The following is a 27,784-nucleotide window of genomic DNA, read 5'->3' as shown; positions in this document are numbered from 1 at the left end:
TTGCAAGAGCAGTGACAGGGTGTTTGCTGGAGTGTATGGATACTGACTGGGGAATTGTGGGCCTGACACACAAGTAAAAAGGTGGTTAGATCACTACATGCATAGTGCATAGGAGTTTAAAGCAATCCATGTCCTAAAGCCTACCTCGCTGCATGAGTATATGGATACTGACTGTATGATTACAGTAGTACAAGGAGAGACACTGGGTGAATTTATAATTGGTTGAGTTTTACTTCAGTGAACAGATTAATACATAGTGCAGAAAGGGTCACTAGAGGAGTGCAAGGGCAGTAACAGGGTGTTTGAAGCAGTGTATGTAAACTGACTGAGGAATTGTAGGCCTGAAACACAAGTATGTAGGTGGTTACAGATGCGTAAAGGTGAGTAGAGCACTACATGCTTAGTGCGTAGGACTTTAAAGCAGTCCATGTCCTAAGGCCTAGCTTCCTGCATGAGTACATGGATGGTGACTGAATGATTAGAGTAGTAGAAGAAGAGACACTGGTTCAATTTATAATTGGTTGAGTTTTACTTCAGTAAATGGATTAGTACATGGTGCTGAAAGATTCACTATGGGATTGCAAGAGCAGTGACAGGGTGTTTGCTGGAATATAGGGATACTGACTGGGGAATTGTAGGCCTGAAACACAAGTGTGTAGATGGTTAGAGCACTACATGCATAGTGCATAGAAGTTGAAGCAGTCCATGTCCTAAAGCCTGGCTCGCTCCATGAGTACATGAGTACTGACTGAATGATTAGAGTAGTACAATGAGAGACACTGGGAGAATGTATAATTGGTTGAGTTTTATTTCAGTGAATGGATTAGTACATGGTGCTGAAAGGGTCACTGTGAGATTGCAAGAGCAGTGACAGGGTGTTTGCTGGAGTGTATGGATATTGACTGGGGAATTGTAGGCCTGAAACACAAGTGAAAAGGTGATTAGACCTCTACATGCATAGTGCATAGAAGATTAAAGCAAAACATGTCCAAGTGCTGGCTCGCTCCATGAGTACATGAATACTGACTGAATGATTAGAGTAGTATAACGAGGGACACTAGGTGAATTTATAATTGGTTGAGTTTTACTTCAGTGAATGGATTAGTACATTGTGCTGCAAAAAATCACTATGGGATTGCAAGAGCAGTGACAGTGTGTTTCCTGGAGTGTATGGATACTGACTGGGGAATTGTAGGCCTGAAACACAAGTGTGTAGATGGTTAGAGCACTACATACATAGTGTATAGGAGTTTGAAGCAGTCCATGTCCTTACGCCTGGCTCGCTGCATGAGTACATGAATACTGACTGAATGATTAGAGTAGTACAAGGAGAGACACTGGGTGAATTTATAATTGGTTGAGTTTTATTTCTGTGAATGGATTAGTACATGGTGCTGAAATGGTCACTATGAGATTGCAAGATCAGTGACAGGGTGTTTGCTGGAGTGTATGGATATTGACTGGGGAAGTGTAAGCTTGAAACACAAGTGAAAAGGTGGTTAGATCACTACATGCATAGTGCATAGGAGTTTAAAGCAATACATGTCCTAAGGCCTGGCTCGCTCCATGAGTACATGGATACTGACTGAATGATTAGAGCAGTACAAGGAGAGACACTGGGTGAATTTATAATTGGTTGAGTTTTACTTCAGTGAACAGAATAATACATAGTGCAGAAAAGGTCACTAGAGTAGTGCAAGGGCAGTAACAGGGTTTTTGAAGCAGTGTATGTAAACTGACTGGGGAATTTTAGGCCTGAAACACAAGTGTGTAGGTGGTTAGAGGAGTACATGCATTGTGCATAGGAGTTTGTACCAGTCCTATTGCTAAGAGCCTGCATCACTGCATGAGTACTTATGTGCTGATTCAAACATTACACTACTACAAGGAGAGACACTGGGTGAATTTATAATTGGTTAAGTTTTTCTTCAGTAAACGGATTAGAACATGGTGCTGAAAGGGTCACTATGGGATTGCAAAAACAGTGACATGGTGTTTGCTGGAGTGTATGGATACTAACTGGGGTATTGTAGGCCTGAAACAGACGCGTAAAGGTGGTTAGAGCACTACATGCTTAGTTCATAGGACTTTAAAGCAGTCCATGTCCTAAGGCCTGGCTTCCTGCATGAGTACGTGGATAGTGACTGAATGATTAGAGAAGGAGAAGGAGAGACACTGGTTCAATTTATAATAGGTTGAGTTTTACTTCAGTGAATGGATTAGTACATGGTGCGGAAAGAGTCGCTATGGGATTGCAAGAGTAGTGACAGGCTGTTTGCTTCAAAGTATGGATACTGACTGGGGAATTGTAGGCCTGCAACACAAGTGTGTAGATGGTTAAAACACTACATGCATAGTGCATACAAGTTTGAAGCAGTCCATGTCCTAAGGCCTGGCTCGCTCCATGAGTACATGAATACTGTTATGTTAGCAGTTATTTATTAAGCGCTCATACGCCCAAGGGCTTCATGGAGCTATAGAAGGAAACACAACACATTGTAAGACTCAGCAGTAAGCCTGGTTAAACAGCCATGTTTTAAGAGAATGTCTGAAACCAAGTAGGTCTACGCTCATTTTTAAAGAAAACAGCAGTGAATTCCAAAAAGTGGCTGCGAGATGATCAAAGCAGCATCCACCAAGGCGTTTTTTTTTTTTGAAGGACGGGACAACTAGTAAGGCTTTATGAGCCGAATGAAGGTTCAATGAGGGGCTCTATCTGAAAACAAGATTTTTTATAAACTTCGGGCCTGTATCCCGTAAAGTTCTAAAAATAATACACCCAGTTTTAAAAGCAATTCGCTGTGCCACAGGCAACCAGTGCAGTTGTTTCAGGCCAGGTCTGATAGACTGCCATTTAGTTTGTCCAAAAATAAGCCTGGCAGCTTGATTCTGAACAAGTTGAGTCTTTTTTGCAGGCCCGCTAGAAGTCCCAAATACTGACTGAATGATTAGCGTAGTATAAGGAGAGACACTGGGAGAATTTATAATTGGTTGAGTTTTATTTCAGTGAATGGATTAGTACATGGTGCTGAAATAGTCACGATGGGATTGCAAGAATAGTGACAAGGTGTTTGCTTCAATGTATGGATACTGACTGGGGAATTGTAGGTCTGAAACACAAATGTGTAGATGGTTAGAGCACTACATGCATAGTGCATAGGAGTTTAAAGCAGTCCATGTCCTAAAGCCTGGCTCGCTCCATGAGTACATGAATTCTGACTGAAGGATTAGAGCAGTACAAGGAGAGACAGTGGGAGAATTTATAATTGGTTGAGTTTTATTTCAGTGAATGGATTAGTACATGGTGCTGTAAGGGTCACTATGAGATTGCAAGAGCAGTGACAGGGTGTTTGCTGAAGTGTATGGATATTGACTGGGGAATTGTAGGCCTTAAACACAAGTGAAAAGGTGGTTAGACCACTACATGCATAGTGCATAGGAGTTTAAAGCAATACATGTCCTAAGGCCTGGCTCGCTCCATGAGATCATGGATACTGAATGAATGATTAGAGTAGTACAAGGAGAGACACTGGGTGAATTTATAATTGGTTGAGTTTTACTTTAGTGAATGGATTAGTACATGATGCTGAAAGGGTCACTATAGGATTGCAAGAGCAGTGACAGGGTGTTTGATGAAGTGTATGGATGCTGACTGGGGAATTGTAGGCCTGAAACACAAGTAAAAAGGTGGTTAGACCACTACATGTATAGTGCATTGGAGTTTAATGCAATCCATGTCCTAAAGCCTACCTCGCTGCATGAGTATATGGATACTGACTGAATTATTACTGTAGTACAAGGAGAGACACTGGGTGAATTTATGATTTGTTGAGTTTTACTTCAGTGAACAGAATAATACATAGTGCAGAAAGGGTCACTAGAGGAGTGCAAGGGCAGTAACAGGGTGTTTGAAGCAGTCTTTGTAAACTGACTGGGGAATTGTAGTCCTGAAAGACAAGTGTGTAGGTGGTTAGAGGAGTAGATGCACTGTGCATAGGAGTTTGTACCAGTCCTAGTGCTAAGGCCCTGCATCACTGCATGAGTACTTATGTACTGATTCAAACATTACACTACTACAAGGTGAGACACTGGGTGAATATATAATTGGTTGAGTTTTACTTCAGTGAATGGATTAGTACATGGTGCTGAAAGGGTCACTATGGAAATGTAAGAGCAGTGACAGGGTGTTTACTGGAGTGTTTCCCCCAAACTGCCTCTGTCTATTCTAACATATGCCACAGGCAGAAATGAAACTGGTCCAATCATGTCAATAAATCTGTTTCTGCTTTTCTCTGCGATTATAGGATGGGGTCCATTTACCACAACAATCTGCGTTTCAATATGGATGGCATCTATAGGAGAGATGGTGTACATTTTACAGATGAGGGTAACAGAGTCTTCCTCATCAACTTTAGACTCTTCATAGGTACTTAATTATAGGTACAAAAATCTCTCAATAAACACAACTGCTCTTTTTAGATCAACCCAAGATCTAAACACATAAGCTTTATGTATATCTGAAAAATATTACCTTTTTTTTGCTTGGAGTCACGCACCCGATGCATTAGAGTCTGGAGTCGCACATCCTACACGTTAGGAGTCGTGCACCCAACGCGTGCACACCAGTGAGCCGCGCTGAGCGACTCCTAATTTTACCGTAAACAAAATAGCACCTCTAACTAATTTCTATTCTCCCCGGGGACCCCATCCCCCGGGGCTCATATATAACGTTGGGGACAGTGGGGGGAGCCCCAATGCCCCCACGGTCCCAGCCGGCTCCCCGCGTCCTTCGGGAGCCGGCATTGCTTTTCCACACGGGGTGCTGCTAACATGCAGCTCCCCGTGTGGAAAAGCAATCTGGTTTGCATTTTGAAAGAGAGAGCAGGTTTTCTTGCTTTCTCTTTCAAAATCCAAACCAAGTTTGCTATGACAGGGCAAGAGCCTCGGCTCCCGCCCTGCCATAGCAAACAGCAGTGTCCCGGGGGCACCCTGGGACACTGCAGGAGCCGGCCCTGGGGGGTGGAGATCCCCAGGGCCCTCAAGGGCTCCAGGAGGTGGGCCACGTGGCCCCCCTCCCATAACATAAAAAGCCCCGGGGTGGTGGTCCCTGGGGCTGAGGGGGGCCTTTGAGCCCCCTCAACCATTTTTGAGAAAGCCCCAGGGGGTACCGGTCCCTGGGGCTGGGGGGCCTTTGAGCACCCCCACCCATCTATTTTGCTGGGGGGTGGCGGTTGAGCCCCCCCACCCATTAATGTTGTAGATTTGAAAAAGCCCTAAGGCGAAACGCGTCGTTGCTGTCAGTTCCCGTAATAAATCTTTTTGTGGAACTACCCCCTGCATGTGCTACTTTCTTTATGGACTAAGGATCCTGGGATGTTCGTAGCTTGGATATATATATATATATATACATATATATATAACGCTCAAAGTCCCTTCAGATGCTCTCAGAAAGGACGACACAGCACTCGAGGGTAGGGTTAACAGACACGCTTGATTTTATTCAGCGGAGGGGGTGCACACAGACGCGTTTCGGCGGTCTGCCTTCGTCAGTGTGTGATGCACTGTCATGAAACCCGACATAGTTTTAAACATTGCAATTGCAGTTCACTCCCACACATCTAATGGCATCGACAACGAGAGGGGACTATTACCATGCCTAGAATAGTATCGGCCATCTTTGAATGGTGATTTATCGTGACACTAGTTAATATCACTCGCCGCAATAATGCAACAAAATTACACAAGCCCTCAAATGGGCTGCCTCTTAATTCGCAGCATGATGTATCACATATTTACAGTCTTGAATTAGACAAAAACATTTAGCCGTGGATCGGCTGGTGTCCCCTCATAAGAAAGTTGATCAAAGTGTCAATGACCAAAATTAAAGAAAATACAAATGTTCATTCAAATGCCAAAAAAGCTTTCAAGTGGAGTGAACAATATTTACAGTGAAGTGCGTTACGTACAGCAGCAAAGTTCATAAGGAAATAATCATGTAAGAATACATATGGGCTACCATCCACATCTCATTTCAGGGATTGGCAGCAGTCCGCATTTCATTCCATAAATCACTCTAAGAAAGGATGTGATGAATTACTCTCTTGTATATACATATATACATATATCACCGTTAATAAAAGTCCTACTACAAATATATATACAATGGAGGAATAACCCTTCCATGAGTGCCTCTCATGGTAAGCATGTTATCATCGGTCCAAGTCCTGTTAAGCATTATATAGCTCTATAGCACCAAATAACATGCCAAATTCATGATCAATTAATATGCATGCAAGTGTTGTTAATCAAAGTAAGTGCTATGGTTCATATAGTATAAACGGTCTCTCACACCATTGTGTCTATATAACTTGGATCGTACATGCTTGTGGAATTATTCCAGCTTTTAGAGATATATTGGAGTTTCAGGATTTTGGAGTGCTCCAGAGCTAATATGTACAGAAGTGCTCAAGTCTGGTAACACAAAGTAATGGTAACAGATCTAATTACAGTATTAAGGAAAAGCCATCACCTTGGAATTATACCAGACTATTGTTCTTATCCTGCCTTCTAAACTATTTCCCTAGATGGAAAGCCATCTCCTCCCCACTATTTAGACCTTTAGGATGTTTCGTGGAAAGGTCTATAATATATCGAGACTCCAGTCTCCTTAGTCTGCGAAGGCGGTCACCACCACGTATATTGGGTGGTACAACGTCTAGGCCAAAGTACTGGAGTTTGTTCCTGTCTCGATTGTGGGCCTCTGCAAAGTGGCGAGCCACCGGATACGCCTGATCAACTTTATCGATGGCTCTCATGTGCTCGAGTATTCTGAGCTTGATTTCTTTAATCGTGCTCCCAATGTAGCGTAAGCCACACGGGCACTGTAGGCAATATACTGCGTATTGGGTACTACAGGTAATGAATTTGTTTATATACATTTTCTTACCAGTGTCCTTGATAACATAGGAAAGAACCCTTTTGCTCCCTGCGCACGCTTTACAGCGGCCACAGGGATAAAAGCCTCTTTGCTCTCTTAAGGTGTTACTTTTTTGGGGCATTTTCTCAAGATGGCTTTTCACCAGTATATCGCCTATCGATCTAGCTTTGCTGAAGGTGAGGAGTGGCTGGGTAGGTAGGTCTGCCTTGAGTACATTATCTGTAAGAAGAATAGGCCAATTCTTCTTGAGCATAGCTCTCAAAGTTTCTGCTCCTGATGAGTAGGGAGTTATTAGTCTAAACTTGCCCTTGTTATCACCTGGCGTGCCTCTGCGATTCCCTTGTGTAGGGTTATTGGTCAGAAGAGATAGTCTATCTACTTTCCTCACTCTCTTGAGGGTGTTTTTCAGTAGTTTCTCTCCGTACCCTCTAACCCTAAACCGGGATATACATTCCGAAGCAGCTGCTTCGAAATCAGATGGCTTGGAACAATTCCTACGAAGTCTCAGCAGTTCCCCATAGGGGATACTGTTGATCAATTGTGGGGGATGGCTACTGCTGGCATATAGTGTCGAGTTGCCGGCTGTCTGTTTCCTGAAAAGACTAGTGTGGAGTTGTCCTTCTTCTACATATATTCTCAGGTCCAGATAGTCCGCTGCCACCGGACTTACTGTCCCAGAGAAATGCAGATTTATGTTGTTTCTATTCAGGACATTGATATATTCATAGGCTGTTGCAGAATTGCCTTTCCACACAAGGAAAAGATCATCGATATATCGATGCCAGCATATGACCTTTCCTTCGTCCTCTCCTGATACACAGCTCCTGGGCACCTGCTCCTCCCACCAGCCAACGAACAAGTTCGCGTAGCTGGGGGCAAAGCAGGTACCGATCGCCGTCCCAGACTTCTGAATATACAATTGTTCCTCAAACAGAAAAATATTGTGTGTCAGGCAAAACTCTACGAACTCGAGAATCATTGCATTGTGTCTCGAAAATCGTAGCTGGCGTTGATCTAGTGCCCATTTTACAGCCTCAAGTCCTTGATGATGTTGGATAACAGTATAGAGGCTAGTGATATCTAATACCACTAATAGATATCCCTGTTCCCACACAAGATTCTGTAACTTCATCAGGAAGTCTTTAGTGTCTCGCACATAGGAATCCAAATTTGATACCAAAGGAAAAAGGGTATGATCCACAAAGCGAGACATGTTTTCTGTAAGGCTTCCAATTGAAGAAATAATAGGGCGGCCAGGTGGACATTCACGGTTTTTATGTAGTTTAGGGAGGTGGTAGAAGGTTGGAGTCATATATATATATTATAGATCAACAATGAGCCCTTGAGCTCCAAGAGGGAACACTGCGCACTGCCCACCATCTGGTTATAACGCCTTTCTCCTGCTCGCATACTTGATCTCCATTTTCTCAACCAAATCCGACGCGTTTCAAAGCTATGACGCCCCTTATTCATGGACATTGCACAGAGGGACCAAGGAGTTCACCGCATTACTCTCCAACCTTTTATTGCAGGAAAGACTGCCCCCAGTGGGCGTGGCACATGTTGAAACACCCAGGGGCATGCTGGTAATTGTGGTCCTGACGAGGCGAACAAAGTTCGACCCTGAGTGGGCTCAGTCCCTCTGTTGGTTGCAACAATTGTTCATCCTTAAGTAAGGGGAGAGTCAAGTTTGCATGCTATTTTTTTAACGGTAGTGCGCACTTCAATGACTGGAATTTGTTTCCTTTCTGAAGCCCTTTAATCCTGACTGCTTCTAGTCGAGGGACAAAGTGGTTCACCTCTCCACGGCCAAGGGAAACCGTGCATACTATCGTAGATAAACAATGAGCCCTTGAGCTCCGAGAGGGAACACTGTGCACTGCCCACCATCCGGTTATAACGCCTTTCTCTTGCTCGCATACTTGATCTCCATTTTCTCAACCAAATTCGACGTGTTTCAAGGCTATGACGCCCCTTATTCATGAAATTGCACAGAGGGACCAAGGAGTTCACCGCATTACTCTCCAACCTTTTATTTCAGGAAAGACCGCTCCCAGTGGGCGTGGCACATGTTGAAACACCCAAGCGCGCACTACCGTTAAGAAAACAGCACGCAAACTTGACTCTACCCCTACTTAAGGATAAACAATTGTTGCAACCAAAAGAGGGACTGAGCCCACTCAGGGTTGTACTTTGTTCGCCTCATCAGGACCACAATTACCAGTATGCCGCTGGGTGTTTCAACAAGTATGGAGACAATGAGGAGCTACCGGGTGAGGAACCTGAAATGCTAAATGATGATGTTAGTGGTGAAGAGGAAGGAGCTGACTTATGTGAAGATCTCATTGACAACTTCTTCTCATGAGTGTACGTATGTTGTGAGATGTCATGACTCTGACTATTAAATCAACTCTTGCTGTGATGATGTGAGGAGTATGTTTATGGAAAATACTAGGAAGATAAAGCTATTGCAAAATATGGTGAAAGGTGTTTGTTTTTGTAAGTGTTGCTCTGTTTAGCTTAGATGTTTGTCATGGACTGTGTTCTCTAGAAAGTGACTATGTGAATTGTTTCGTATGTATGGTTTCATAGCTAACCTCTTTGTTTTGATCTGTTTTAGATACTTTCACCATGGCATCTTCATTTGGCAATTTCAGATTTGTGACATAAGCAGGTATATGATGCTGATGTATGAGGTGGACATGGATTGTTCCTGGGAATGTCTGTCACAGGCTTTGGGTGTACAAAACCTGTACCAAGACAGCTTGCACAGCAATGGGATGGAAGTTAAGAGAGTTCAATTGGACTCGCTCCTTGTGCCATAGTGGTCCGAATGCAATATGTGTGCCATTGTGTGCTCAAACACAATGGTGTGTTGGGCCCAAATCATGGTATTCTGCCTTCACATTAGCTAAATCCTCATTGTTTATGAACTGTGAGTAGCTGTTGATGTGTCTCCTCATTGTAGGCCACAGTGCTTGTGGCACATCACTGATATTTGTTTTTGACATTCCACTAGATGCAGCAACACTGGATTAGAATGATACTGTGATCAGAATCTGTTGTACTGCCATGTGTCTGTTTATTGGTTTAACAAATGTGGGATTATTTTTGTGAGGTAGGCAATATTGCTCCAACTGATGATACAGACCTATTTGTATATTGCTTATTGTATGGAAAATTGTCTGCTGTGTCCCCTCCTTCCATTTGTTAAGGTCTGCAACTTAAAATGTCATCACTGACACAGTATATTTCAGTGATGTCTGATGTGCTATGTTTATGACATCATGTCAGCATATGATCTGAACACCGGAATAAAGAGGTTATAAGACCAGACACTTGTATGTATGTGTTAGTGTGACATGGTTGTGATCCAGGGCTAAACATTGTTGACATTCAACATATCCAGGCTTACACAAGTAGCTTGTTTTGGCATTGCAAAGTTCACATGATAGTATATATAAATTGCTAGATATGAAAGATACTACATGAGGCACTGACTTTGTGAATAGTGTATTTATTGCAGTGAACAAGGTTAAATGAACATTGTGCCAAACCAAACAGGGAAACCAAAAGTGTAGAGGTCAGTCATGGTGGATGAAACCATAGTTGTAGATACCAAATTGTTTGGAGTCCGAAGTCCAAAATACTACTTCCATCAGAAATGGAAATGTGTCTGGGAATAGTCCACTAAGTGAATGTGTTGCACAAATAGAAGGAAATTAGGTGTGAGGTTTTTTACTGGTGATGGTGGGTGTGTTGCCATCCACACCTCCTGGATTTTTGGGTGTACATCCACTCTTTTTGATGAGGGGGGTTCGCCTGCTGCTGAGATAGGGGTGGCTGCAGCCGTGCCTTCTTCTTGCAGGACCTCCCTTTCTGTGGCTGCCGTAGATATCAATGGGCTGTATGTAGGTTGACCACAGGATGAGGGAGACGGTGGTGGAAAAGTACTGCAGAGAGTGGTGTTGATGTCCTGCAGCACCCCAACAATGGAGAGCATGTTGGTATTGATGCCAGCCAACTCCTGGTATATGGCCCTATGCAGCTGCTTCATCTCCCAGATTTCAGTTAGTACCTGGCCCATCACGCCTTGGGATGCCTGATAGGCAACCAAGACTTGGTGGATGGCAGCCTGGATGTGGGTGACCCCAGTGGGCTCACTCAGCGACCCACAGTTACACTCCCACAACCCCTAACCCCATGGCCTGTGCCCTTGGCCTAGGCTGCACCCTCCCACTGGGTCCTGGTTACCATTGATTGGGTTAGTGATTGCCACCTCAGAATCCAGGACTGGGGGGGCACACAATGCAAATGACTGTGCTAGGTACACAGGTTGGGGTGGCATAGGTTGGCTGTGTTGTTGCAGCTTGAGTGGGAGGTGTTGTAGGCACAGGGAGAACCAATGTTGCTGTCTGCCCAGGCTAACCAGATATGCCAGGAAGATCATCCAGGTCTACATCTCCAGGAATGGTGTCATCACTGAGGGCTTGATCCTGGGCTAAAGTGGGAGTCTGCTCGTTGGGCAAGCTCTGGCCAGGTGCTCTGCCAGTTAAACCTGTTGAGAAATAGAGAACATTGTTATCGGTCAGAATGTGGTATGTACATCAACATCATTTGTGTCAAAGTAAGTAGAGACTTCGGAAGTAACAAAATAGGTAGAGATTACTGTTCTAATGTAGTGATATTGAACCTGTTAACAAGACATTTGGAGACATTCAATACATGTGGTAGAATTGAGTAGCTCATTAGAAGTGCTTATATGTTGCATTTTGGGATAAGAAATGTACATGACATTTCTAGAATATTTAAGCCAACACAGTGTAAAAGTAACATATGTATTTGACCATTCAAAGGCCTAGTTCAGTGGTTCCCAAACATTTGACTCCTGAGGACCCCCATTGAATCACCACTGGAAGCCCGGGACCCCCAGCAATTCGTATGATTTAAGTTTCAAACATTAAAAGAGTAATTCGAAAAAAATAAACACACATGTGCACACAAAACAAATACTCGAATTACTAAGGATTTTAGTATTTTATATTTAAAGAATTTGCAAAAAACAGAAAAATGTAATGGGAAGGTTGGTGCTGCATCTACGTGATGAAGTTTTAAATGGTTAGGTTTTTTTCGCAGTACAAGGCTCCTGCCAGGGCCAGAGTGGAAACCCGAAGCAGCCCTGGCAAATGTTTCAGACCAGTCCCTATACAGCGCACACCAAGTGCAGTGAGTGAGCCTGACCACTACAAAGGGGGTTTTGGGAGACTATCCCCTCAAGAAAAGTTAGGAAACAATGGTGCATTCTACAATACATTTATCATTATATATTGAATTGTACTACCTTCTAAAGAATAGTAAATGATGACCTTAGTATGCACCAGGATACAACAATCTTTGTTGGGGTTCTTCAATGATTCCCTTATTATCACGCTTCAACAGTGCCTCTCATTTCTCCATAGCACACCTGTGACATGTATTTCATTTGTTTTATAGCATCTCTCATACCATTGTAGGATGTCAGAGCACTTTATATCACACACATACAGAAACAATGAATCATATGTGTAAATCAGTATAGAGAAAATGTTACATAAAGCAAAGGGGACTACAAAGTGTAGGATTCACATGTCTTTCATACTGGTAGGCATTTTTAAAGAGTTCTTGGTCTGGAAAAGCACGAACTCAGGATTCAGAACGTAACACAGTGGTTAGCATTGCCTTTAACAATAAAAAATCTATTTCCACCCAAATAAACCCCTTAGCAGCATCGGGATAGTGGAAGACTGGGAAAAAACATGTTACTAACTTGTACCATGCAGTGTGTAAGCAGCTCTTTGATGACAGTGTATAGCTCACTGTGCTATATTATGATTGTCTCTTATGAACTGCAGAGTAACCGAAGAATCTCTGTGACAAAAGCAGTAACCCACTGACCTATGCACATAAAAGGCAGTTTTTTTTAAAATGCATGGTATTTTTCTTTGCAGCAGGCATATTAACCCTCTATGCTACATTAGATAAGTCGAACCTGCCACTGGACGAAACTCTCATCTCTCTCCAGCAGGTACATTAATCACTGATGTTATCTTGACACTTTTATTATTGCTCAAAAACTGCTAATTCTACAACGAACTTTGCAGTTCTTTTAAAACTGCTGCCTGTGGACCCGCTGGGAATGTGTCACGGACCCCAGTTTGGGAAAACACTGGCCTAGTTGTGTAGAATGCAGGCAAAACACAACTTGGTTTTATATCTAGCATTGGTCAACATGTGAGCAGTGTAGTCAGTGGGTCACCTGCCACTTCATATCATTTGAATTACCTTTATGCCGTACACATATTTGAAGTACACACTTGGTATGGTGTCACTCATGCCATCAGTAGTTTCATTGAGGAGACAAGAAGTCAGCCATGTCTCCGATTGTATGTGCATTGCACAGTCCATGAGTCGTGAACATCAGTTGTAACAGAGCAGAGTAGGAAGAATATGCAAGATCACTATTGCATCGTGTTTAGAGTTACAGTAACAGGGACTCATGTTAGTTGTAGTCATTTCAATCTCGACTACCCAACACTTGAAAATGGTTGATGTAACATGCCTGTTGGCAACATGCATTTGGGATGGACCATTCATTTGCAGATTAACACATATCATGGATCCTGGGATGACATTGTTATATTTATACACTTACAGACAGCATTTCAACATGTGGCATGTAATGGAGATTGATGCATGTGATCTTATGTGCAACAATAAACATTTACCCTGACAAACCAACATCTTGATACTTGGAGGATTGAATGTTAGGAAAGTAGGTAGACAACACAATAGCAAAAGCAGAGTTGAGAGCCAACAGGCCATTGAAATATTGTGACAATTAGTGAAGTGTGACTTACCAGACTCCCCTCTCTCAGCTTTTCCTGTCAAGCCCTCAGAATGCAGGATGGCCAAGACCTTCTCCCAAGGAAAAGGTGGTAATTGGGGCCAGCAGGACCATCACCAGTCCTCTGGGCCTCCAGGTGGTGCTTGGAGGCCAGGGGATGCACTTTGAATCTGAGGTTGTTCCACCTCTTCCTAATTTCCTGCTGTGTGCGCAGAGTGGTACCAACAGCATTCACTTTATTGACTATCCTGTCCCATATTTCCCTGGTCCTACTGAGATGAGTATGTTGGACTTGGGCTCCAGACAATTGTGGCTCTACTCCTATGATCTTATCCACCAAGACTGACAACTCTGCCTCTGTCAAATGTGGATTTTTGGGGCGAGGCATTCCTACAAAATAAAGTAAGTGACAATGAAAAAAATAACACTAAGGGATATTAGAGAAAAAAAACATTCAACAAAAAAAGGGTGTGGAGAGTGCAAAATAGGATAAGGACAAACCAAAGGGCTGCCTTATATAAATTCCTGTACATAAGCTCAGCGGAAACCTCGGAGTTTCAGGCTGCATGCCGCATAATACGGCGGGTGTAAAACCACCGGTGCCGTAGTCTTCTAGGGACCGCCACCACAGTGGTACGGCGGTCAGGCTGCCAAACACGTAATAGGGCCCTTGGTCTCTGAATGGAAGTCAAAAATCTTCAGCAGGGCGAAGGCAGAAGGTAAAGGCCAAGGAGGGCTCCATGACATCAGATAGCCATTGGATGAGTTCCAGGAGAAGCTGTTGACTTTTGGATGGAAAGCTATGTGCAGGACAAATTTGATCTTTGCGCCTTATGAAGTTCCCTTGGGGGCTGAATACTTTTGGCCTCTTGGCCTGGTGAAGATTTCTACATTCCAACTTAGTAACGTTTTTGGAGCTCAGATTCCTCCAGCAGGCAAGGCTGCAGGCACTAGTCGAAGATGGTTCAACAAAGCCAGATACCTTCTCCTCAATAACCCACTGAACGGGATTTGCTGCCATGGAAAAGCTCCAAGCAGGAGCAACCTGAATCTTGAGCCCAGCAGCAATGCACATTCGTCGGATCAACTTGACAGGTTGGCCCCAATCCTTCAAAGGACTTTGGAATCAAAACGTTTTTGAGCAAGTGAAGTAGACTTTGACACAGCCGAGAGTTTTAAGACCTCAGAAACAACACGTGGAGGTCAATACTCACTCCAGCAGAAGCCACCAGTTGGGTGAAGGACAGGTCCAGTTGGAACTGTTCAGCTAGGAAGTTGCAGGAAAGGCCCCTTGTAGCTTGTGCTGTACCTGTAGCTTGAACAGGAGGCCAGTCTTGTGACCTTTGGAGGCCATTGTTTGTCATAGACACAACAGGGATAGCAGGTCAAGATTTTAAGTCTCTTCACAGGGCTCAGACAGCAGGTCAGATTTAGTACTCTTCTTGTCTTCTACAGGTCACGTAGTGTTCTGTGGAGGGTATATGGCTGCCACATTTGCACCAGGTGCCACCTCAGTGGTGTGGGTGACTCCCAGTCCCTCCCTAACGAATAGGGTGATGGTTCCCAGGGAAAGTTCCCAGGCATTTTCTGTGTGCCCTATTGCAAACAATGCAATAGTACCATTCTCTACCTAAAACCAAGATGGCATAAACTTCCTTCCTTGTGTAGAGCTTGTGTGCCCACCCCAGAGGTGTGGCAATGGAAATGAGTATTCCCTCCTCTATGGTCACTCTAAACCAGTTCTGGGTGCAGCTCCTCGCTCACTGGGATTAGTAATGGCCTAGGTGGGGAGGGGCAGTAAGGGCCTGCCCAGATGTCAGCTAACAACTGCCTGACCCAGCATAGGCCTTGTTAGACTTGGCTTCATTGGCGTGAGTCTCCCTTCCATTTTTACTGATTGCCTCCTCTGTTTTTGAGATGTTTTTACTGGTTATATGCTTTGGGCACTGTGCCACTGCTATTCAGTGCCACAGTGCAAGTGCTCCCTATGTTAAATTGATGTACTGATTAGTGATTCCATGATTGGGTTATTTGATTTACTTGTCAGACCTTAGTACAGTGCACCATGTGGCCAAGGGCTTGTAAATCAAATGTTGCTAGTGGGCTTGCAGCACTGGTTGTGCCACCCACAGAAGTAGTTTGTAAAGTGTGTCTCAGGCATGCCATTGCAAGGCTTGTGTGCAGTCTGTGACTGCAATGTCGATTTAGCAAGTGTACCCACTTGCCAGTCTCTAAACCTTCCCTTTTCTTCATATCAGACACCCCTATGGTAGGCCCAAGGGCAGGGTGCATTGTAAGTATAAGGTAGGACCTGCCCTGGTGTGTGTAGCATGTCCTAATAGTGAATTACAGCCATTTTCGTTTTTTACTACTGCAAGGCTACACAAAATAGGAGGTCAAGGCACCCTAGACCTGCACTGGTATGTATGGTTATTCTAGGTAGTATAAGCAGACAGTGGTAGTACAAGAGCTGAGAGCCTGACCTTCCTAGCTCCCTTAATATTTTAGATAACCAAAATGGATACAAGATTCAAGAAAGCTCAGCACATACCCATATATTTGGAATGTCAAAAGTGATATAGTACAATCCGTAATTTTCAAATCAGAAACAGTATCAATCATAATCACGATGAATAAATTCCCAAAGGAAAAATCAATTTGCTGGAGACTTCTGTTATGAAAAAAAAAAAAATCTTATTCCTTTATTTTTTTAATAGGTGATGTTTCATTCAGTTATTTAAAAACATAATACAAATTCATTGCCGACGCAGCGCGTTTCGTCTCCACAAGACTTCTTTAAGGCTACAAAAATATACAATGATAAAGCTAATGTTATACAATGTTTATACATACAGTGAATGTAAAGCATTTAAATAGCATATTAGTTCAAGCAATTTTAATAGCAAGACATACTGGGAGATTATCCTGTCTACTGATATTTATTTACATCAACGGGATGTTATATGCTAGAAAATAAGAGCACATTTGGAGACCGATATAAGAAATATTTTCAATTGGATACTTAAACACTCATTTGGTAAATTCCATAAAGTCAAATATGTTAAAAACACGGGGATTCTTTGAGATTGATTTTTCATAGCCAAATTTATCAGCAGAAAAAACAGGGGAACAGAAAAAAACTTTAACAGTAACAAGAGAGTCAAGGCTACCTGTTCTCCACAGGCCAGAATGGGCAGTTAGATTATTACATTTTATAATCCTAACTGATTTAGGGAACATGGTAGAAATTTGAATTCAATATGCCTGAACTCAGAATGATAAAATACATATTTTAGTAAAGTTGGCTTTAACATTCTGTGTTTGAAAATACCACTTTTAGAAAGTAGTTATTTTCTTGTCTAACTATCCAGGCCTGCCTCTGCTAGGTTGTGTATTCCTTGTCTGGAGTTTGAGTGACAGGGCTGGGAAATTCCAGGAGACAGGCTGAGGCAGCCCAGTGGTGAATAGAGAGATATGTATCTAGATGGGAGGGATGAGTTGCACCTGGGACCTGAATAGGGCTGGGCCTTCCCTCCACAATGCTGGCTCCACCTCTTATGGTATGTCTGATGTCTCTGCCCTGCACTGTGAAAGGAGAGAAGGAATCATGGCAACAAAGTGCCCCAGGGCTGTGCCTTCCCACCACAGTGCTGGCTCCACCTCCTGTGGGGCATCTGATGTTTCTGCTCTGCACTGTGAAAGGAAAGAAGGAGTCATCTAAACAAAGTGCTCAAGAACTGGTTTGGACTAGGCAGAGGCCCCTCTGCCTTCACAGAACAAAGGATTTTGGGGTATAAATATTGGGACCCAGACCCAAGAACTTTAGATCACTTCTGGGAACAAGACAAACCTTTTGCCGAGGAGAAGAACCAAGGAAACTGCAGAAGTTTGGACTGCCCCTCTGCCAGTGTGCTGTTTGCTGGGTTGGCCTGCAGTGGTTTCTTCATTGCCAAGGAAAGGAGAAGGAACTTTTAAAGAACTTTCATCATCTTGCAGAATATTGCTCCAAGGGCTTGAACTTGTGCTTGCCTCCTGCTCAAGTCTCAGGAACAAAAGACTTCATCTCCGGCTCCCTTCAGAGTTTCCTTTGTTGGGAATTCTGTTTGCAAAAGCCTGCGTGTCACTGGGAGCTGGAAGCGCGACGCAACGAGAAGAAGCGTAACGCCGCAGGAGCTGAAATCGCCGCATCGCCAGAGAAGCGTGCCGTCGCTGCATCTCCCAGGAAGCGTATCTTCGCCAAAGCTGCCTGCTGTCGCATCACCGGAGAAGCGTGACGCCATCGAGAGGGTCGCCATCACATCACCGAAGAAGCGTGTCGCAGGGCCTGTCGCAGCTCCAAAGTACAGAGTCGTCGCAAGGCTGCCAGGGCGTGAACGCATCGTCATCGCATCATCACATCAAGGGCCCCATCTTCTCGCATCGCACGAGGATTGTCGTATCGCATCGAGGTGCCATCTTGCGCATCGCAACAGGGCCGCAGGCCAAGAATCTACGCATCACCTCCGCACCGGTAAGGATCAAGACGCACGTTGATGCTGAGGAATTGGGAGAGCAGGATGTTGGCTCTTACACCCATTCCAATTCCAGGGTAGAGAATGAACTCTCTAGTACAATGGAGGGTTTGAAAGAGGGCACAGATTCCACCATTTCCATTGCTTCCCTATTGGCTATGTTTTCTTCATTGTCGCTTGACATAAGGAATGGATTTAAGGAATCTTCTGCAAACCAAGTTGAGATAAGAAATTACTACGAATCTTTGGATAGCAAAATTGATGTGCTCACTTCAAGAACGAGAGTCCTGGAAGAGACAGTGGCTGTATTATCAACACATCTGGACCAGGCTAATGTTGATATTGACAAACTCACTCGGGAAGATTTGGCGCTCAGTGAAAGGATGGAAACACTGGAAAATAATGCCAGGCGCGGGAATATTCGCATCCTGAACGTCCCGGAAGGATCAGAGGGCTCGGACATTAAACATTTTATTACTGTCCTACTGAAGGAGTTCCTGGGCTTAGATCATTCAATTGAGGCGTTGGCTACTGATATCCAGCGGGTGCATAGGGATCCCTTTAGGCGAAATCCCCAAAGGTCCAAACCTCGTAAGATCTTGGTAAACTTCCACACTTACACTTTGAAGGAGCAGATTCTCAACTTGGCCCTAAAACAGAAATCACTTCCTGGGAAGGGGTTTACCTTTGTAATCAGGTCTGACCTGTCCAGAGTTACCTTAGAGAAGCAATGGGAGTTCGGGAGGCGCTTGGATGCCTTCAGGAAGCTGGGTGCAAATGCCCAGCTTATGTTTCCGGCTGCCTTAAAAATCATGCACAATAATAAGATGTTTAATGTGAGATCTGTGCAGGCAGCCGATGAGTTACTACTGGAGCTGGGTAATAAGAGCAACAAGGGTTCCTCAGCCTAGGTCAGGTTGGGTTGGTATTACTTTTTCATAAGCCAATCTAATTTGTTGGTTACTATTGCAGGTCGAAATGTTGAGTTCATATTGAGATCACCACAGTAAGAGTAGTTTGTATAAACAAATTTAACGGAAAATATCTTTTAGAAATATACTTAAATGATGGAGGAAGGAAGGAATAGCTACATTAAAAAAAATTATATAAAAAAAATAAAAATGTTTTCCACCCTCAAAATATATTCTCTGAAACTATCTTTCCTCCTGTTGATTGTTGGGATCTTTGAACCATCTCCCATCTTCTATCTCTTTAATATCTCTTTAATATTTTATATTTGTAGGACTGGCCTGACGATCATTGTCCTTCTTTTGAGTCTACCCCGATAGTAGGCTGTTTTACACTCTACAAAATCATAGTTTCCTTTTTGTGCGAAGGGGGGGACCTGGCAGGAGCTCGAGGAGGGGTGCTATCTACTGGACTTGTTACGGTTAGATAATGCAAGGGTTTTCCATGGGGAGGGTGGAGGGGGAGGGGGGTCACAGTGGTAAGTTAGGTGTGGGGGGTGGCAAAAATGTAAAAATGTTCTCATTGTCCTAATAGGTTTTATGTGGTTAGGTTTATGGCAGGTATTGGTTGTCGACCTAATGTTGTATTTGGGTACTCTCCCTCTTTGTTATTTTAAAGGGTTTACACGGTTCTGTCAAGTCTGGGCTGGCAATTATGGGTAGTTTAAAGTATATCGCCTGGAACGTTAATGGTCTGCGCACCAAGCCAAGAGCTAACAGAATTATGCAATATTTACGAGATTCTGATGCGCAGGTCATTATACTCCAGGAGACTCATCTAACTCAGATTGAAATGCTTGCCCTTGTTAAGAAGAACATATGGATTGACTTTGCTGTATCATCATCGCAATTAATGAATCATAGAGGTGTGGCTGTTATATTTAAGAAACAGGTAAAAGCCAGGCTACTATCTCAGGTAGTCGACTCTAGTGGTAGATGGGCCATAGCATCGGTCGTTATAGCTGGTTCACAAATTACAATCGTGGCCTACTATGGACCTAATCAAGATGATCCCACAACCTTGGAGTCTATTTTTTCGCACCTGTTGTTATTTCCTGAACCCATCATTCTGGCAGGTGACTTTAATGTTGTATTGGACCCGTGCTCGATAAATCAGCTAACAGTCGCCCCCTTGTAGCATCTAAAACTAGGTCCCTTTTGCATAGTTCCATGAAACAATATGGCTATGTCGATATCTGGCGAGTTAGGTCAGGACAGCAACAGGGTATTACCTTCCGAAATTACAAATACCATCATCAGTCTAGGATAGACTATATTTTAATCAGTCAAAGGTTAGTGCGTACTGTTAAAAGTATTATATATCTTCCCTTACATCTTTCTGACCACTCTGTGGTAGTAATGGAACTAAAGGGGACCATTAAAAATTCCCCTCGAGCTTGGTCTTTTGACCGTTCTCTTCTCTCCCAGCCGGACGACATTTTGGCCCTTAAAGCTGAGGCTCACGACTTTATGAGAATCAATATTGGATCAGCGTCTAGTGGAGTCGTTTGGGACTCCTTCAAGGCCTTCTTGAGAGGTTTTAGCACGGGTAAAGTTTCCTATCGTAGGAAACAATATAGAGAGGAAATCCTTTCTATTGAAGCTAAAATAACTAAACAACAACTAGAAATAGATGCTAATCTCATTTCTCCTGAGCCCGTGTTAAACCAGCTTCAAGCTCAACTTTCAGTGTTGAAAGGTCATCTGGTTTCCGTTTTAAATCAAAGAATCAAACAAAAATGGGAGGCTAGCAAATTAGCCCATTTTGAATATGGTGAGGGGGCAGGAAAATTATTGGCCTGGAAAACCAAAACAGACCAGGTCCGCAACAACGTAGCCTCTATCACAGTGGATAACACTACTTTCTCTTCTGATGAGGACATAAGGCGGGCTTTCAGGGAATTTTTTCAAACAATTTATCATGAGGACAATAATATCGACCCTGACTCTATTAATGGTTGGCTGGGTGAGATCCCTCTTCTTTCTCTTACCACTGAGCAGCGTTTAATTTTGGATAGCACTATTTTGGAGGAAGAGGTCAGGTCAGCTATTAAAAAGGGCACGAAAGGGAAGGCTGCAGGACCCGATGGGCTCCCCGCAGAGATCTATAGGGCCCTGGAACAAGAAATAGTGGCCTTTCTTACCATTATGTTTAATCAAATTCTATTAGAAGGCTAGCTCCCGCCAGTATCTTGGGATAGCGCCTCAATCACCCTTTTTTTTAAACCTGGTAAACCAGCGGATGCGTGCGGCTCGTATAGGCCAATATCACTCTTGAACGTGGCCTATAAGATCTTTGACACAGTTCTAGCTAATAGGCTGGCCTTGGTGGCCCCTTCGGTCCTAAACCAAGATCAGAAGGGATTTGTGAAGGGGCGCCAATTGTACGAGTTAACAAATGATCTTATAGGGACCATTGATATGGCATCAGTTGACTCCCTCCCGTTAGCTGCTCTTACGCTGGACGCAACCAAGGCCTTTGACAGGGTTAATTGGGTCTATCTGTCGGAGGCCTTGGCCAAGTTCAATGTGGGTGAGGGTTTTCGCCGTGACGTCGGTCTTCTATATCGGAATCCATCTGCGCGTCTCCTGGTCAATGGAGATCTATCCGACCTCTTTTCAATCTCAAGGGGGACACGGCAGGGCTGCCCTCTCTCCCCTCTTCTATTCGATTTTTATATCGAACCCTTTGCCCAACAACTAAGAGAGGATGTCAACATCAAATCTTTGTGTATAGAGGATGGGAGAGAAAAGTGGCCCTACATGCGGACGATATCCTCATTCTCACATCCGATGTCTGCACTGCACTTCCTGCAGTATTAAAAATTGCTCAAGACTTCGGGCAAGTGTCGGGCTACGAGATTAATGCTGCAAAAACTGAGATGCTGGTATGGAATGATGACGCGAGGGCCACCAGTATTCAGGCTAGTTCTTCGATGCTATACCTGGGCCTGAATATTGTGAAAAATATTAATTTAATTGCTTCAGTAAATTTCTCAGCAATAGCTAAAGACTGCCGTAAGTTGATGCAGGCATGGGTTCATCTTCCGCTTTCATTAATTGGGAGAGTAAACTTAATCAAAATGTCGATTTTACCTAAAATTTATTTTTTATTCAATACCATCCCTCTTTATTTTAACCAATCTTTAATATCTAAGTTACAATCAGAGATTTCATCTTTTATTTGGGACAGGAAGCTTCCAAGAATTGCTTGGAAGAAACTCAGACGGCGCAGGGACAAGGGAGGGTTGGCTGCCCCAGATTTAAAATTATATGCATGGGCATTTCAGCTATCGCACACCCGTATAGATGCCTACCCACTATGGGGTGGTGACCATGTTTTCAGCTCTGCTTAATGGTGAGGGAGTCAGTCAGTATGGCTTCTTATTCAAATTCGGAAGCCCGAAATAAAAAATAAAAAATTAAGCTGAAGGTCTTGCAAGGGATGGCCAAAACATGGTCAGAACTAACAAAAACTATAAAGCTGGGGTATTTTTGTAATAGGACTCCGTTATGGGGCCTCCCGGAAAGTCCCGCCTGGTTAGGAGATAGTTTAGCGATCCCTTTAAAAGAAGCTGGTCTAGAAGTGTGGGGTGACCTTTTTTTTGAGGGGGACCTGCTTACATGGGAACATCTTAGGAACAAAATCGGCCCCAATTTTGCAAGGTTTAAATATATGCAAATTGTTAGCTGGTCTCACTCCTACAACTCCTTACCCGCTCAAGGGATTAAGTCTAATATTGGGGGCTATAGTCAGCTAGTCTCAAAGTTAGTGGACATGACTACAGCCGGGAAGGAGATATCCATGTGGTATAAACGTATACTAGAAGAAGTAGATGGAGATTTTACGCTACCGGATCAGTTGTGGGGATCGTCTTTAACTGGTCATAACCTGCAAGAGCTGTGGTCTGCCTCATTTGGCCTTTTATGGAACATCGTGGTTGGTTACGAAGAAATCATCTGTTCACCCTACACGGGGCATACTATTCTCCCCTTAGACTTTCGAAATTCACTGATGGAAAGTCAGTAGCTTGTGCCAAGTGTGGCTTGGTTGCTGCTTCAGATGCCCACATGTTTTTTGAATGCCCCCGTTTGTCCACCTTTTGGGAGGCGATCAGTAACACTCTCACGCTATCGCGGGGCTTCCAAGTAAATATGGAGCTCCCCCTTGTGATATTTGGGATCCTGGAAGGGGTCCAGACTGCAGCCAAAAAGCTGGTATTCTATTCTATTTTACTGGCCAGAAGGGAGATCTGTAAAAAATGGAAGGACCCTCTCCCTCCCTCCTTCAACGACTGGCAAGTATCCGTCCTGCAGGTCTCACGCTTGGATCTGGTTAAGGCTGGAGGTCGAATTAGTAGGTCTTTCTGGCATCTGTTGTCACGGGAGCATTAAATTGCCATGGGTTTTTTTTTTGTTGATTTTTTTTCTTTTCCCCGGGTCCAATGATTACGCTGCTATGGTGAGCAATCCATCTGCAGAGCCTTTGTCCGGTTCCAAGCCCGGCCCAATCTGGCTGTAACTTCCACCGAACAATACCTATTTTTAGGTAATTTGTTTTTTTCGATGCATGTTTGAGGTGGTAACGCTAGTGCTGAGGGATGTTGGTTTCGTTCTCGGTTTTATCCCTGCCAGTTTGATAAACTGTGACAGCATATTGTGACCCCACTTGAGTGTGCATCGGTAACCATTGTGGTACATGAGGACACAAAAAAAAGGATCAAGACGCATCCCCTACTCTGCGCAAGCATTGAGGTGCGATGCATCATCTCCTCCAAATCACAGAACCAACGCATCTCCCACTCTGTGAGCCTTTTGTTTGTTTTGCGTGACGCATCCAGGTACTTTGTTGAGAACTATGTCGCATTTATCCCCAACTCGAACTAAGCAACTTTTATCATCTTTAAGTCAACTTTAAGTACAGTATTGTGGATTTGTGTCATTTGTTGTCTTGTGGTGTTAAGTCTATATAAAGAACACTTATTTTTATAAAACCTGAGTGGTGTCCATCTGTAGTGTTTCACTGTATTACTGTGTATATTCACAATGCTTAACACACTGCCTCTGAGATAAGTCTGTCTGCTCGTGCCAAGCTACCAAGGGGGTGAGCAGGGGTTATCTAGGAGTGTAATCCCCTTGTCCTGATTTAGAAACAAGGGTCCCTATTTGGTCAAAGGTGTACACCATTGCCAACTAGTGACCCCCAGTTCTAACAGGCCTTTTTGAAGTTAATCAAGTTCCCACTGACCATCTTGTCAAGAGAACAAAAACACCTCCCACACCAAAGGCCTTTGTCCTGCTCTTGAAGTTTCACATCAACTCAAGGAAGCTATTTAGCTATCAGGTGACAGTTGGAGCTCAAGCAAATGGACCCCAAAGGTTCCAAACAGGGAAAAGGTAACTTTCTAAAAATACCTTTTCCCTAATACTGGTTACAAATTTACATTACTATTAAATTGGATTTTGAATAGCTATAAAAAAGGTCTTTGAATCATATTTATAGATGTTTCCTAACCGGAAGTAGCATCATTAAATACAATAACGTAAACCAATGTTTTCCTATGGATCATCCAGCCTTTTTTTTATTCAAACTGTATTGGTTTTATTCAAGCATGGTAACACCTGTATCATCAACAACTTTATGCTTACAATTTTGCCCTTTGGGTTACAGTGTCTCCATGGCTCACAGGAGATACATTTACAGAAAAGGATGTACGCTATGAGCAAGTATGTAGCCTAGATGTCCATTACATGATTAATGCAGCAAAACTAATTTATTTATGTTTAGCAATATCAAACACAATAGAACATGAGAGTGTAAGTTTCAACTCTATTGAGATGCTATATTTGGGTTATCCTACCCTGATGCTGTGCATTTTCATCCATTTGGATATACAGGCTTAACTTGTGTTTTCTAAATCCATTATTGGTTAGGGGTGCGTTAGTGTCCTATTTCATGCAATTGTGCTGCGGGTTGTGTAGCTTTGAATGTTTCCAACATCGTGTCCCACTCCATTGAAATTGGTGTTTTCCTCAGGCCTCTATATTCTTCCTTGCGTATAACTGCACTCTCTGCCCTGCCACAGTGGATCACCTCCTCATGCCAACTTTGTGCAGTTGGTGGCAAGGACAATTTCCAATGCAGGGTTTGATTCAGCCAGCCAGCCTTGCTACAGTGAAAATAGTTTTTGTGGATTTTTCACTGTAAGAACATGTTCAACATAAAATCTTTACTTGTCCTACTTTAAAATACTGTACATCCTGCATTATGGGCAATAAGTCCAACTTAGGGGTACGTTATAAATAATAAAAATGGAGGTTTTTACCAATCTAAAAGGGTGACTTTGACAAGTTGAATTTTCAGTTTAAAATTCCATCAGTCATGCTACAAAGGGTAGGCCTGGAGTCATGTTTGCACTGCCACTGTTGTGGATGGCACAACGGGTGTTGCAGTCCACTAGTGGCATTTAACTTACAGGCCCTGGGTCCACTGTGTACCATATGGAAGGGACTAGGAGGCAAGGTAAGTATACCATTTAAGGCTATGCTAATTTCATCATGTTGAAAGGGGCAGCACAGGCACTTTACCTCTGGATAGTAGGAGTAAAGTACACAGAGTTCTACAGCCAGCAAAAACAATCAAGACAAATATTCAATCTGGGGGTATACCACACAAAAGATGGTAATTTCCTACAGTTGTGTTTTAAAATTGTCAAGTTAATGCAAAGTGTGGTGCATGTTTTTAATGTGAATATTAAAGTTGTTTTTTATGTCTGTGTTTTGTACATTAATTACATTGATTATGTAATGGCTCATGTCTATTGAGGCACTTACATTATTTAAATAAAAAAAACAATCAGTGTCAAGAAATTGCAAACGTTAATGGTACAAGTGTAGACAACCTCATCTCAGGCACAATGCCCGAATTCCTTGTTAAGGACCAATGAGACAGCTTAAAAACTGCATAGGAACTCTTAATGTCAACTATGTTCATTTTCTTTATATAATACAAGATCTCCTTCAGAAAACTAAAGATCTTGCCAGCAAAACCTAAAAAAAGCTTGTGAACAAGTGTAAAGGAATAAACACCAAAGACGTGCAAGAGCAAAGACAGAGCAGGAGAGGAAAAGGGGGAGAGACAAGCAGGTAGCAGTCACATGCGATGGCCATTTATGACAACCTGTTCTCCAAAAGTGATATATGTGTCAAATATGTGTCAAATATAATCTTTGTTTATCTGCAACTGACAGTATTTAAAAAGATTTAACAGCGAAAAAGATTTAACAGCTGGGCTGTTAATAAAGGCCTACTTAGCAATGATTCCTGCACAATTTTTATATGGGGCACAGGTACTTCTTTTAAGTGGGAAAACATGTTGGGAAAAAGAAGAGGGTTATATCCTGAAAAGCTTGTTCTCGCTACCAAAGGCATCAATGGTACAAGCGGCAAGAATTGAGCTGGGAATTACCTCTTGGGCAGTAACCGCTAGCATGGCCCTGATACGCTTTTGGCAGAGACTAGGGGCAGGGGAGCTACACAAGATCTCCCAGTAGTGTAGAAGAGAAATTGCCATTAGTGAACTGTCCTGGGCAAAAGAAACACGAGCCTTCTTGAAGAAAGAGTATGGAAGGCTGGGCCTAAAGTTATGCCTGCAGCTAGGTCATGCAATAATAGGCAAAAAAGATCTAAAGTCTCAAGGAGCCAACATTTCCCGATCAGGTGATCGAGAATATCTCTTGCGGAAAACATCGGTGGCCCAAATGATACAGGTGTGGGAATCAGAAGTTCAACAGTATCCCTATTTAGATAGGTTACCTAATTACCACCTAAGACGTGAGATACTAAAAGTGAGAATAGGAATAAACTCCTGTTACGGAAATAATAGGGTCAAAAACCGCATGATAAATAGCAATGGTAAATGTACTTGTATGTTAGGGACCTACTGTGATATTTTACATATTTTTTTGGACTATAGGTCGATTATAGATATACGGAAAGAGATTTTATGCCCGATACTTAAAAAATATAGAAGTATTAATAGGATGCAAGCTGCTAATCTTCTAGTGGAACTGAAAGAGTTAGATGTAGCCTGCGCTGCGGGTACATTTGAGTAAAATTAGGGTGTTTCTCCAGGGCATAGAGTAACAGGTGCATCAGATACTGAGTAAAACATGAGAGTGATTTTAAAGACTAATAGTAAGGTAATGTATTTTAGAAGGATGGTGTATATATGATTGAAACCACTGTGATATTAATATTTTTAAGAAGAATTCTGATCGACACTTAAAGGAGCTGGGTTATTTTTTATGCAAGGATTAGGAGCTGCTTCAGTTTTTTAATAATATATTATGTTATGTGTTTTGATAAAGGTTTATAATATGTAAAGAGTATACTTTTATGGTTGTAACAAACCAAATAAAGTTTTTATTGACTGACAACTGACATTATTTAAAAAATTAAAATTGCGCACTCTAATAATAATTAG

The 27,784-nt window shown here is 42.9% G+C and overlaps 1 long non-coding RNA gene across 1 annotated transcript in view; it reads right to left on the bottom strand.

The window, feature by feature from the left end:
• Positions 1-10,455: 10,455 nt before the first annotated feature.
• The window catches only part of LOC144761900 (uncharacterized), a 256,334-nt gene continuing 239,005 nt past the window's right edge, over positions 10,456-27,784 (bottom strand). The window contains exon 3 of the long non-coding RNA XR_013595938.1: positions 10,456-11,495. This is a non-coding gene — a long non-coding RNA (uncharacterized LOC144761900). The remainder of the gene's footprint in view (positions 11,496-27,784) is intronic.

Source organism: Lissotriton helveticus, chromosome 6, assembly GCF_964261635.1.
Source record: "Lissotriton helveticus chromosome 6, aLisHel1.1, whole genome shotgun sequence".
NCBI classification, from domain to species: domain Eukaryota; kingdom Metazoa; phylum Chordata; class Amphibia; order Caudata; family Salamandridae; genus Lissotriton; species Lissotriton helveticus.
The sequence above is the reverse complement of the archived record's forward strand: the minus strand, read 5'-3'. Positions and strand labels throughout refer to the sequence as shown.